Below are 14,669 nucleotides of genomic sequence, written 5' to 3' on the forward strand. Positions count from 1 at the left end.
TAAAGAAAGAGGGGGATTTCCCCTGCCAGATTTGAAAATCTATTTTGAAGCAGCTGCGCTTTGCTGGATTAAGGAAAGGATAGAACTAGAAGATACAGATGTTTTAGATTTGGAGGGATTTGACACTGTGTTTGGATGGCATGCATATTTAAGGTATGATAAAGCCCATAATGCTTTTAAAAACCATGCAATTAGGAAATCTCTGTATAATGTATGGATAAAATATAAAGATCTCTTAGAAAGGAAGACACCTAGATGTCTCTTGCCAATGGAGGTGAAGGCCCAGAAAAAGTTAAATATGGAAACCAAGTGGTTGAGATATTCAGATTTGTTATTGGAAGACAAAGGAGGTTATAAATTAAAACCATTTGATCAAATTAAAGATAAGATAAATTGGTTACATTGTCACCAGATCAATGAATTGTACAAACTAAATAAGAAAAATGGTTTTGCTTCAGAAAAATCTTAAGTTGGAAACAGAGTTGTTGGACTCTAAAGTTAAAAATTTGTCTAAAATGTATAATTTACTGTTAGAATGGCATACAAAGGATGAACAAGTTAAATCAGTGATGATAGACTGGGCAAGAGATTTGGGACATAATATAATGTTTGAAGACTGGGAAAGATTGTGGAAGAAAGGGGTCAAGTTCACTGCATGTACGGTGTTAAAGGAAAATATAATGAAAATGATGTATAGATGGTATTTGACTCCTGTAAAATTAGCAAAGATTTACCACAACAGTGATAATTTATGTTGGAAATGTAAAGAAAAAGAGGGTACCTTTTATCATATCTGGTGGACCTGCCCCAAGGTTAAAGACATCTGGGAGAAGATTTATAACAAATTGAAAAAAATATTGAAATATACATTTATTAAGAAACCAGAGGCCTTTCTTCTTGGAATAACAGGTTTGGAATTGCCCAAGAAAGATGTTAAATTGTTTTTGTATGCCACAACTGCAGCAAGAATTTTGTTAGCAGAGAATTGGAAAACACAAGAAGTACCAACAGTGGAAGATTGGCAGATGAAGATGATGGATTTTTCGGAGCTAGCTGACCTGACTGGAAGAGTCCGCGACCAGAAGGAGGAGGAGTACCAGGAAGAATGGACAAAATTTAAAGGCTATTTAGCTAAATACGTCAAGATAGCCTAATTGGAGAAACTTGCAAATATGAGATAGGCTTAGGACTGAAATATGTAAGGATAGGCGCCATCGGTTAATGGCGAATTTCCCTCCGAGCTCCGGAGGGGGTCTGCTTTGCGAGTTCGGGTCCTGCCGCTACGGCGAAGCGGGGACCCTTAAAAATTACAGGCGCGGAAGCCTGTAAGCAAGGAGACTCGGTGGGCACCATTGCGCGCCCCCCCCGAAATCGCAAGGGAGCCTTTTTAAAGGCTCCGGAACGGCAGCGGGGGTGAAGCGCGGTGCTGAGAGTCGTCACCCAGCTCGTGAAGCGAAGCCGCATCGCCATAGCCGGAGAGCGCCGATTCCTTCCTGACAATCTGGGTTACAAATTAAAACCCGTGAGTAGGATTGAAAATCAATTTGGGATTTACAAATATATTAAAGAATCTTGACCGGAAACGGGATTGGTCTAAAGCAAGGAAGTCAGCCTTTCCCGGACTGCAAAAGTATACAGCAAAGAAGGTTAAAAGCTGCAACCATTTAAAGATCTTTAAGAACTAAGTGAACTAGACATTGGCATTAAAAATCCCCCTTTAGCTGGCAGGAGCAAAAGGGGGTTGAAATTGAACTTTAAACCTGCAGGAAAAGGGGTTTAAAAAAACTTTTACCGCTGTGTCAAACCCCCCTGAAACGAACTGCCTAAGCAGGATGCCGGAAAGAGAACTGTCAGTGAGTTAAACTGCTACTTGGAAAGTTACTTTGTTTTAAACTATTGGGCTCTGGAAAGTTACTAAATTACTGGTCTATTAAATTTGGAAATTACACTAGGAAATTGTTGCAATTGACTTTTTGGAAAATCCAAGGGGATTGATTAAAAGATATATTGTTTCAGAAGCTTTGGAAATTCTTTCCCCCTAGAGGATACTGTTGTAATTGCTGCAAATTGGACCTTAACTATCAAGTCAGTGGAAATTTCCTCTTAAAAACAACTTACAGACGTGAGAACGACCTTGACTGGGACATGAGCGGTGCACCAGAAGAGACAACAACTAGATCTGGCAGAGCATATAAGACAAAAACTTTACAACAGCGTAGAGTTTCGGTTTCAGGCACCCCAGTGGCACCAGCTGCAACTGGACAGACAAAAACAATAATGTCATCAGACCCTGTGACACAAGCTTTAGTCAAAATAAATGAGTCTTTGGAATCTCTGACAAAGCAGGGAGCGGAAAACAGTAAAAAAAATGACAGAGCTCTCTGTAAAACTTGACCAGAATACACAAAGTGTCAATGAATTAGGGAAAAGAGTGACTTCTAATACAGAGACTATTAATAAAATTCTAGAGGACTCTGCCACTATACGTAAAATTGCAGAAGAAGCCAAAGTTTCTGCTGACGAGGCCAAAGTTTCTGCTGATGCGACTCAGGAAAAAATAGTACCAGTTTGCAAAAAGTTAGAAGACCATGAGCTAGCCTTGTCTATGCTTGAAATGCAAAGGAAGGAAAGGAATTTAAGATTGAGAGCAGTGGCTGAAAGTGAGACAGATAACTTGGCGGACTTCCTTTCTAAAGAATTTTTGGATTTTTGGCAACAGGACCTGGAGAAGGAAGAAATCAAGATAGTGTCTGCATTTAGATTGGGCAGAAGCCAAGGCAGAAAGAAGCCAAGGGATTGCCTGATAACCTTAAGATCAAAAGAGAAAAGAGACAAAATACTGAATCTGCATTATCAAAGAACCCTTGAGATTCAAGATTCTTTTGTGGAGATTTTTAAAGATATACCAAAACAGATCTTGGATGTAAGAACACAATACAAAGAGTTGGTTGGTCTGCTGAGAAAAAACGAGATACTTTTCAGGTGGGAATTCCCTCAAGGCCTATCTTTTAAATTTAAAGGTAGGAAAATCAGAATAAGATCAGTTCAAGATAGAGACCAATTTTTGAACGAGAACGGGGAAGACCTCCTGATAGGAGCAGTGGGAGTGGACTTAACATCAGAGACAAAAGAAGCAACAGACATTTTGAATCTGACGTTTGGACTTAAATCACCGACAGAAGAAGAACAACTACTTGGAGCGACAGGAGGCAAATAGTTTCAAGATGGCTCTGCAACTTTTAAGTTGGAACTGTAATGGTCTGAACCTCCCTCGAAGGAGAAGAAATGTGTTTTATTTATTGAAAAAAGAACATTTGGACTTGATTTGCTTACAGGAAACCCATGTGACAAGATTGCATAGGAAACTACTCATCAACAAGAGATTAGGTCAAGAATTCATATCATCAGATAAAGTCAAGAAAAGAGGAGTGGTAATCTATGCTAAGGAAAAACTTTCTCCGAAATTGATGTTCAAAGATGAACAAGGAAGATATTTGGCAATTGAAATTCAAGTTCAAGGTGAAAATTTTTGATATTAGGGATTTATGCACCTAACGAAGGGAAGTCGGAATTCTTTAAGAAGTTGCATGAGACACTATTGGACTATTTGGATTATAATTTAATCATGATGGGAGACATGAATGGAGTAGTATCTACAAATATGGACAAATCACAAAGACAGGTAGTCTCCAAAGATGGGAGACTACTGTGATGGGATGATGAGCTGCTTGTGCGTAAAAGCCAAGTCCCTCAGAGTTTGTTCAAGTCCGCAAACCTCTGTCTGTAACGGAGCCCCTTAAACATGGCTCCGTCAGTCGCTGGCAGATTCCGACAGTGGTTGCTTTCGGAATCTCTTCCAACATAAAAGCTCCTTAACGGAAACACGTCTCCTGGAATCTTGGCATGACAGTTTCCGGCGAGGAGTGGGTGTCCCTACAGGAGGTCCTGAGACCTCCCCACTGTTTTCGCTGGATGTGTCTCTGAGCCATCCCTCCTGCTCACTTTCCCTCAGAGCTCCTCCTCTCCCCCTGCTGGTTCCCTCTTCAGCTGCTGAGCCTCTCCTAACCTCTGTGAGCCCTTCCACCTCCTGTCCCTCCGATGGCAGTTCCCTGACATCCACCTCCCCTCCAGGGCCCCCTTCACCCCCTCCCGTCCCCTCCTCTATGGGGAGGAGGTAAACCCTCGGAAAGAACCTCCTTCATCTTCCGACGTCTCGAACATTTCTTTCCACCGGTTGCGGTTCCTGGTCTCCAAGTACTCCTCCTCATCGGAGTCAATTTCTCCTTCCCACTCCGAGTCCGGGAATCCTTCCAACTCCTCCTCCTCATCGGTGGTGCCAAAGTATTCCCTCCGGAACCTTGCCACAGGCTGAGGTTTCCTTGGGAACCTTTGATGGAACATTTCTATTAAGACCTCGTCATTGACATCCTCTGCCATTACCCAAGTGTTTTCTGACTCCGGTTCCCCTTCCCATGCCACCAAATACTCCACCTGATCACCCTTCCACCTGGAGTCAATGATTTCCGTCACATGGCTGCTGCATTCCCTTTCTTCTATGACTGGTCCCCGTGTGGACATCCCTTCTCGTCCCCCCTTGTACGGTGACAGTAACGACCTGTGGAATACTGGGTGCAGTTTCATGTGGTTCGGTAACCGGAGCCTGAAAGCCACTGGGTTGACCTGTTGAATGACCTCAAAGGGACCCAATCTCTTGGGTCTTAATTTCTTACAACCCCCTTTGAACGGCAACCCTTGGGTTGACAGCCACACCTGATCTCCCACCCTTATGGTTTCACCTTCTCTTCTGCTCTTGTCTGCCTGCCTCTTGTATTCTTCCTTGGCCCTTTCTAAGTTGAGTTGGAGCTGACGATGGATCACTTCCATTTCTTCTACAAAGTGTTCGGCTGCCGGGACGCTCCATCTCTCCCCTCCTCCCCCAGGAAATGCTCTGGGATGACACCCATAATTAGCCAAAAAGGGGCTCATCCCTGTGGACACATTCTCCGCATTGTTGTAGGCAAACTTCTCTACCCAATCATTCTCTCTGTCATTGACATAACACCTCAGGTATTGCTGGAGGATACCGTTCGCTCTTTCCGCCTGCCTGCAGGTTTCCGGGTGCCGGGCAGTCGAAAAATTGACCTCTACGTGCAGTAAGCTCATGAGCTTCCTCCAGAACCTGGACGTAAATTGTTTCCCTCTGTCTGAGACCACCCTCAAGGGGGCGCCATGCAACCTAAAAATGTGCTCTACAAACAATCTTGCGGTCTCTTCCGCCGTGACTGCATGCGAGCAGGCTACAAAGTGGCACATCTTTGTTAGTTGGTCTACTACGACCATGATGGCTGTTTTCCCCTTGGACTTCGGCAGATCAGTCATAAAATCTATCGATACTGCCTCCCATGGTCGTTCCGGTGTGGGTAACGGTTCTAATAACCCTGCCGGCGCCCGCCTCTCCCCTTTGGTTCGCTGGCACTGGTCACACCCTCTTACATACTCCCGTACATCTTCCCTCACCTTGGGCCACCAAAATTCCCTGGTGACCAACCACATGGTTTTGTGTTGCCCAAAATGCCCCGCTGTGGGGCTGTCGTGCAACTGCTTGAGTACCCTCCCCCTCAATTCTCCTTCGGGTATATACAGTGCCCCTTTGTAATACAATGCCCCGTTTCTTTCCTCGAAACCCCCAGGTTTCTCTCCCTCCCTCCTAAGACCTCTGAGCTTCTCCTGGGCGTATTCATCACTCTCCGTTCCCTCTACCAGTTCTCTTTGCCCCACCAATGCTGCCCCACACACCCAGCGGTCCTCTGGGATGACATGTCTCTCTTCGGGTGCGCCCTCCCCCTCCAAATATTCAGGTTTGCGTGAGAGAGCGTCCGCCCTAACGTTTTCTGGGCCTGGCACGTAACAAATTTCAAAGTGGAACTTGGAGAACTCCTGGGCCCATCTCACTTGCCGTTGGTTGAGTACTCGTGCCGTTCTCCAATACTCTAGGTTCTTATGGTCAGTGCACACTTGCACCTTATGTTGTGTGCCAATTAATAGGTGCCTCCATCTTCGGAACGCTTCGTGAATGGCAAGTAGTTCTCGGTCATACACCGTGTAGTTCCGCTCAGATTTGTTCAGCTTTCGAGAAAAAAAGGCGCACGGTCTCCATTCCGACTTCTCCTTCCCAGGCTGCAGAAGCACCGCCCCCACCGCCCGGTCCGATGCGTCCGTTTCTACTCTCATCGGTTTTTGTAAATCCACATGCAGTAGCTGTTCTTCAGAAGCGAACGCTCTTTTCAGTTCCTCAAAAGCTCGCTCCGCCTCCGCCGTCCAAACGAATTTCTTCTTACTGCTGAGACAGTCAGTAATGGGAGCCGTCAAGTGGGCAAAGTTTCTGATGAACTTCCGATAGAAGTTTCCAAACCCTAGAAATCTTTGCACATCCTTCTTCGTTTTCGGTGTTTTCCATTCCAGTACCGCTTGGACCTTGCCAGGATCCATGGCCAATCCCTTGTCCGACAAGCGGTACCCCAGGAATTCCACCTCCTTGGTATGAAACTGACACTTCTCCAGCTTCACCCACAGCTGATTCGCTTGCAGTCGGCCCAACACTTCCCTGACGTCTTTCACATGCTGCTCCTCATTCTCTGAATATACTAAAACGTCATCCAAGAAGGCCACACAATTCTTGTAAAGCAAAGGCCCAAGGATGTGGTTCATGAACGATTGGAAGCACGCTGAGCCTGCTTGTAGGCCGAAGGGCATAACGAGATATTCAAATGCCCCCAAAGGGGTGAACATGGTGGTTTTCCATTCATCCCCCTTCCTTATTCTTATCAGGTTGTACGCCCCCCTCAGGTCCAGCTTGGTAAAAATCTTTCCCTTCCTGACCCTAGTCAAAATGTCATCAATTCTAGGCATAGGGAAAGTTACTGGTTCTGACACGGCATTTAAGGCCCGGAAGTCCACGACCAGCCTCGGTTTGTCCGTGTTTTTTTTATCCACAAAGAACACTGGGCTGCCACCCACCGCTCTGGACTCTCTGATGAAACCCCTCTTCAGGTTCTTGTCAATGAACTCCCTTAACTCCTGCATCTCCCTGTCTGACATGGCATATAGCTTGCCTACTGGGAGCTGCGCCCCAGGGAGTAAATTGATTTGACAGTCAAAGGGTCTATGCGGAGGTAGTTTGTCTGCTTCCCTCTCGCTGAAGACGTTGCCCAGGTCGGCGTATTGTCGGGGCACCTTCCCTTTGTCCGTTACTTCCGTCCCTGCTAGAGTGGCTTTGGCCCCTCCTTGAGCCTTCCCCTCTTGGCAGTGTTCTAGACAATGTGCTGACCCAAAGGAGACCACTCTCTGATGCCAGCCCACTAGCGGATCATGTACTGCTAGCCAGCTCATTCCCAAAATGATGGGAGCTCCTCCCAAGGTAGCCACATTAAACGCTATTAGCTCCGTGTGTCTTGCTACCCTCATTATCATTGGGACGGTCTGCTGGCTGACTTCTCCTCCCAGCAGCTCCCTTCCATCGATCGTGGTCACCTGCAAAGGGTTGCTTAAAGGGATAGTCTGTATCTGGTGTTCAGCTGCAAACTCCTTACTCATGAAATTACAGGAGCTGCCTAAGTCCAATAGAGCCTTTATCTTTAGTGGGTGTCCGTTTGGCAGCTCTAGCAACACTTCGATCACCAGGGCGGGCTTAGGAGGTTCTGGCGTGGGCACTTTCACTGCTCTTTGGCCTGGCTGCTGTGCCCCGACGGTGGCAGCCAGGCCTTGGCTTTTACTTGCTCCTGGACCTTTTCCTCCTTCTCTCCAACAGCTCCTGCCATCCCTTGCCATTCCTTGTCCCATTAAACTTTAATTAGTTTAATGCTAATCAAATGTCCAGTGCGCTTCCGATGCGACAACGTACCATTACAGCAGAGCATTTCGCACAGCGGCTCAAGAAGGGCTGGAGAGTCAGCATCTTTTCAATAAAGGAATCTTGGAGCAAGCGGTTTGGAACTCAAATAAAAGGTTTATTTACACAAAACAAAAAACCCTGGTGAAGAATCACACATTTCAGCAAACACGCCCCAAAAGAAAAGGGAAGGGGGAAAAAACAAACACATGAGTGAGTTGACTATTTATACAAACTCACATTCCTGGAAGCCTAACGACCTCCAGCTGCTCAGTGATTAGAGCGTCCTGATTAGAGCTTCTTAACCCTTTAATACCAACACCCCCTCTCGCTCGTAACACTGAGCTGTACCAACCTTAATTCAAATTTAAACCTGAACAGAAACATTTATGAGATTGCGGACTCAAAGCTTTTGTAAAACCGTCTGCGAGATTTTCTTGGCTTGGACAATACTTTAGTTCAATTAAACTTTGTTTTACACTTTGGCATACATTTTGATAATGGATATCCAAATGTTTTGTGTGTGCCTTGAATTGGCCTGATTTAGCTAGTTTAATACAAGGTTGATTGTCTTCCCACACTCTGATAGGTAGGGAACATTCTCCAAACAATTCTTGTACCAGTTGCTTATAAAATTCCAGTTCTCTACATACATCTGATAATGCATTGAACTCAGATTCAGTTGAACTTAAAGCTATAAGCGATTGTTTTCTTGATCTCCAACCAATTAGTGCATTTCCAAATTTTATCGCCATTCCTGACACTGATTTTCTATCTGGTCCAGCATCAGCCCAACTGCTGTCAGCCCAACATTCAAGTTGTGTGTTGCCCTCTGCTGATAGTTTTAAGCGAAACCTTTTGGTAGTTTGGAGATACCTTAAAACTCTTTTTACTCCTTGCCAAGCATGCATTGATGGTTTTTCAGCTTGTCTACACAGCATGTTGACAGCATATGTTATATCGGGCCGAGTCCACTGCACAATGTGGAGTAGACTGCCTATCGCTGACTGGTAAACCCCGGGATTACAGAACTCTGCCTGTTGCTCAGTTTGAGCATCCTTTGTGTAACTTAACTCCATTGGGGTTTTAACACCAGCACAGTTGTCCATTTTAAACCTTTCCAGCAACTGCTGGATCTTAGCTTCTTGGCTGAGCCAATAGTTCCCATCTTCATCTTGCTGTATTTTAACTCCTAGATAAACAGATACATTGCCTAGTGATTTTATCTGAAACCTTTCTCCAAGCTTTGTGGCAAATTGTTGTGCAAGTTTATCGTCCTTTCCACTGTATAATAAATCGTCAACAAATATCAAGACTGCTTCTTGTTCACATCCCGAGCCTTTTAGATAAAGACACGCATCTGCTGCGCTCTTTCTGAACCCCATGCTCTCTAGAGCATCGTTTAAGCAGGAATTCCAATTACGGGCGGACTGTTTCAACCCATAAATGGATTTGTGTAGGCGCCAGACCTGGTTTGGCTTGTCTCCTTCAAAACCTGGTGGTGGCGTCATATAGACTTCCTCCTGTAAGTCTGCATTTAAATAAGCCACATTGACATCAAAATGAAACAGCTTATTTCCCTTCTTAGCTGAAGAGGCTAAAAGCATTCTTAACGACTCCGATCTTGAAGTAGGGGCATAAATTTGAGAATAGTGAACTCCTTTGCGCTGCGAAAACCCTTTTGCAACTAGTCGGGCTTTATATTGCAACTCCTCAGTAGTTGTGGGCTTTAAACGATATACCCATCGACAACCTACAGCTTGTTGCCCTTCTGGAAGCTCTGTACTTGTAAACACACCGAGAGACTTCATTGAAGCCATCTCTTTTTCCATTGCTTCCTGCCACTTTGCGGCTTCTGAGCTTGGAAGCTGTTGTACCTCTACATAGCTATCTGGCTCACACTGTGCCATATTTACGTATACACTTGTCACCTTAAACCGCTCTGGCGGCTTGCCCTTTGTGGCACGTTTTGACCTGCGCAATTGCTCCTCTTGTGCCCCCTCTGACTGTTGGCTGTCAGAATCTGTCTCAGACTTTATGTCTGGACGTGCCTCTAGGGATAAAGACCTCCGTTTAGATACCTCCCTTGGGCTTGGTGTTCCAGGCGACCTGCTTTGCTTTTGCTGTCTGCTAGGCCTACTGACTGGCAATGTTGGAACACTCTTGGATTCTGGCTTTTCTACCTTAGGAGAAGAACCTTGTGCCTGGTCAGAATCTGCATCTGGACCATGTGCACCATCCCCTTCTGGCTCATCACCCTCTGGACTTTCTTTCTCAGCATAAATGCCTAAATCATCCCTCAAAATGTCAGGGTTAGCATGTAAGTGAGTCCTGTTACCATAAAGCACCAATGCTGCAGCAAGCAAAGGCTCCAGCAGCTCAGTCAGCTGCTTGTGGCTGGAAAGCCAGACAGGATGTTTGTGACTGTTGCCATGGAAACAAAGGGGCAGTCCATTCTGTACTGAGCACCGGATGTTAGCTCAGTGTGTGTGTCATATGACCCGTACTGGAAGTACATGGGTGGAGTTTCTTCTTGCTGTTGTCGAGTGCAGACGTGTTTCTCTGTACTGATATGAGAGACAGAAATAAAGGATGTAAATAGTTTTCTGTCTGCTTCTTTCCCCTCCCTGGGGGACACCAAAGGGGAGAGACGGAGAACGGTGTGTTCCTCTCACACATCTGAGATGAATCGCCGAGACCTCGCCTGCTTATCAGCAGAGTGGAGACGCAGGGAGGTCGACAGGAATATCTGCCGGTGCCTACGCTGTGGCACATTCCTCTGACCCAGGCAGAATTCCAACAATGGTAGCAGAGGATGGTTGCTATCCATCGGACATCTGGATGAGAGGCTGGTGAATTGTCCTCCTCTGCTCCATGGAAGTCTGAAGTGAGAGGCTGTTTCTCTGCAGCCAGAAGCTGACCAGAAGAAGCTGACAGCCAAGCAGATACTCAAGGTATGAGACTTTTAAGGGCTTAGAAGCGTGAATGCAGAATGATTCATTCTCTGCTTCACGGAGAGCGTGTGTGGGAAAGCAGCTCCAACTTAGAAGAGGCCTGCATTCCGGGCATTTTTGTGGTTTCCTGTCCGAGGAAAGGAATGCGCTGTTGCTAAGCAACGTCCTTCAGAAGGCTGTGCCTCAGAGAGGAGAAATGGAAAGTTACTAGAGAGGGCTGGACAGTCAGACTATGCTTCAGAGAGGCGAAAACAAAGTTTGTTATGACTAGGTCCTCACAAACTGCTGGAAGGGACTTTCCAACGCAGCCAGTGTCAGAGTTGCCAGGTGTCAAGAGAGTAAACAAGCCAGCTATTGGATTTTAGAGGTTTGTGTTTCAGAGTCAATGCAAGGACTCAAAATGGATGCCAAGAAGCGGGGAGGTTTGCCTTCTCCACCCCTCCTGACCAATGACAATTATTCATCTTGGTCTGTAAAGATGAAGGCCCTGCTGCAGAATCAGAGACTGTTTGGGGTGATTGAGAATCCCATCCCAGCAGCACCAACGCGTGCTTGGGAGTCACAGAATGTGAAGGCAAGGACTGCTATAATTCTGTGTGTCTCAGATGAGCAGCTTGTGCATATACAGCATTTGGAATTTGTGCAAGAGGTTTGGAACACGCTGCGTACAACGCATCAGAGAGATGCTGGTTCTTCAGCGTTGCTGTATTTTGAGAAGTTGACCAATCTGAGATTAGCGCCTGATGGAGATGTTCAAGCGCACCTGACAGAAATGAAGTATCTGCGTCAACAGATGGTGGAACGCAATTTCCGTCTACAGGAGGAAGTGTTTTGCTTCATGATGATAAACAGCCTGAACCGGACCTACAAGGTTGTTGCCAGTCAGCTTGGTTCGCTACCTGCTCAGCAGCTAACCGCGGAAAGAGTGTGTGCCGTCGTCCTGAACGAACACGACAGACTTGCTGCACTGGAAGTGAAAGACAGGGGGAGGCAAGAACAGGGTTCAAATCTTCCCACTGCTGATGCTACTGGAGAGCATGCCATAGCATTGAGTGCCGTCCGATGCTATAATTGTGGACAGACTGGGCATCTACAGCGAAACTGTAAGAAGCCGCGACAGTCAAAAGGAGCCAAGAACAGCTCTACGAAGCCTGAGGCGTCAAGCAAAAGCCGTACCAAGTGCCAGGTGAAACCTGCAAAGGCTATGATGGCGAAAGGAACCACGCCAGATGTTGGGAACGCATTCATAATCGATACGGGCGCCACAAAGCATCTCTGCCCACACAGAGAACTGTTTTCGCCGTTGAAGAAGCAAAGCTTCACTGTGAAACAAGCCAACGGTCAAGAACTGGAAGCGACCGGAATTGGAACTGTGTATCTTGAGAGTCTGAACTTGACTATAAGTGATGTTTACCTGGTTCCAGAACTGAAATTTAGTCTGCTGAGTGCTTCGCAGATTGCAAAGAAGGGACTAAAACTGTACTATGATGCTAAAAGATGCAAGATCTACAAAGATGGAGAACTGTTTCTTACTGCCAAAGAGAAAGATGGACTGTATTTGTTGACTTTTGATCAAAGTGATTACATGAAATGTAATACTTCTGATTCTAACGAAATTTCTCTTGCAGGTGTGACCAGTGTGAACACCAAGAAGGTGGCCAAGAAGGTCCACAGAGCTTTTCAGCGGGTGTATGCTGATGTGATTGGTCCTCTAGAACCATCTAGAGGCGGTGCAAAATATTACCTTGTGTGTGTTGATTCTTACACTAATTATTCTTGGGTTTATATGATGAAGAAACCGCAGGAAACTTTAGAAAAGTTTCAGGAGTTTTGTGACAAGGTTAAAAGTATGCATGATGCTAACATTGATTGTCTTTTCACAGATGACAAGCCAGTTTTTCTTTTACAGGATTTCCAGAGGTTCCTGGATGGAAAAGGGATAAGGCACAAACTTGCTACTTCCGAAGAAGCATGGAAGAAATGTGTCTGTGTTAGGGTGAACAAAGAATTGCAAAAAGGGATGCATGCACAATTGCTAAGTTCACATTTACCACATGATTATTGGGCCGAATCTCTAGCGTCCTATCTTCATGTGTGGTTGAGAAAAGTCTCAACAGAGTTGGGATGTTCTCCTTTTGAGAAGCTGTTTAATAGAAAACCTTCTGTTGCCTATTTTAAGGTTTTCGGGTCTCATGTGAGAACAGAAGCTCCAAGTGGGGTAAAGAATGCCAGAGGCATCTTTGTAGGTTATGAAAAAGGTCTCTACAGAGTAATTTTGTCTGAATCTGGTCAGGTGATTCTCACAAAATTTCTAGAAAGTGCTCCTGAACAGAAGAGAGTGATTGTTCACACATTTTCCACAGATGATTCTGATGATGATGATGATGATGAGTTTGATCTTATTGAGTTCAGTGGTACTGATGATGATGACACTGATAGCTCAGACAGCTCAGTTGTCACAGTCATTGAGAGGAAATCTCAAATAATGACTAGACCCTCAGAAGAGGAGGATAAACCACTGATAAAGATTAGTACTGGTTCTCCAGAGAGTTCAGAGGCTGAACCAGAAAGCAGAGAAGAGCAGCAGCTCTTAAGAAGGTCTGAGAGAGCAACAAAGGGTATACCACCCAAGAGGTATTCAAAGGAGTTTGCTAACCTTGCATATGTTGCTGTTGTAAACGATCAAGGACAGATTGAAGCTGTGTCTGAGTCAGAGACAAAGGCACAACAGAGAGTTGTTAACCAAGATAATGCGAAGTCACACAACCAGAGAGGTACATTGGTAAAAACAGTGGCGGGTAGTTCCAAGGGTGGAACTGAAACAACAGGGGAATGTTATAAGTATAACAACTGTTTGTTTTTTTCTCTGGATGACGCTTTGCTCGCAGCACGCATTGATACTTTAGGGGGAGTATGTTACCATAAAGCACCAATGCTGCAGCAAGCAAAGGCTCCAGCAGCTCAGTCAGCTGCTTGTGGCTGGAAAGCCAGACAGGATGTTTGTGACTGTTGCCATGGAAACAAAGGGGCAGTCCATTCTGTACTGAGCACCGGATGTTAGCTCAGTGTGTGTGTCATATGACCCGTACTGGAAGTACATGGGTGGAGTTTCTTCTTGCTGTTGTCGAGTGCAGACGTGTTTCTCTGTACTGATATGAGAGACAGAAATAAAGGATGTAAATAGTTTTCTGTCTGCTTCTTTCCCCTCCCTGGGGGACACCAAAGGGGAGAGACGGAGAACGGTGTGTTCCTCTCACACATCTGAGATGAATCGCCGAGACCTCGCCTGCTTATTAGCAGAGTGGAGACGCGGGGAGGTCGACAGGAATATCTGCCGGTGCCTACGCTGTGGCACATTCCTCTGACCCAGGCAGAATTCCAACAAGTCCATCCGGATTGCTCACAAAATTCAGCGCTCCTACTGAGGACCACTCTTGTAGTATCCCCATCTGGGTTCACGAACCTCCAAGATTTGGCATGTGGTTCGTACCCACAAAAGATGAGTTTCCTAGCCCTTGGACTTCCCTTTTTCCTTAACGCTTTTGAGATCCGAACACCCGAAAGTAATTAACTTTGGGCTTCTTCCCATATAAAGCAAAATATGGCGTAGTATCAATTACCGAATTATATACTCGGTTCAGAACATGAGTAGCCGTCTGCCAGGCTTCCGCCCAGTAACTTTGAGGAAGTTTAGCATCAAACAACATAGAGTTTGCCAACTCTTGCAGAACCCTGTTTTTACGTTCGGCCACGCCTCCTTCTTGGGGGGAATAAGGTGTAGACAGACGATGCTTAATTCCCTTTTTCTTAAAGAAATTCTGCAACAC

General features: G+C 45.6%; 1 long non-coding RNA gene across 1 annotated transcript in view; it reads left to right on the forward strand.

Annotated features, from left to right (window-relative positions):
* LOC309523332 overlaps positions 1-13,633 on the forward strand; it is an 86,897-nt gene extending 73,264 nt beyond the window's left edge. Inside the window, exon 2 of the long non-coding RNA XR_014215302.1 lies at positions 13,441-13,633. This is a non-coding gene — a long non-coding RNA (uncharacterized lncRNA). The remainder of the gene's footprint in view (positions 1-13,440) is intronic.
* The last annotated feature ends 1,036 nt before the right edge of the window (positions 13,634-14,669 follow it).

This window comes from Podarcis vaucheri (assembly GCF_965113315.1).
Source record: "Podarcis vaucheri genome assembly, chromosome: W".
NCBI lineage: Eukaryota > Metazoa > Chordata > Lepidosauria > Squamata > Lacertidae > Podarcis > Podarcis vaucheri.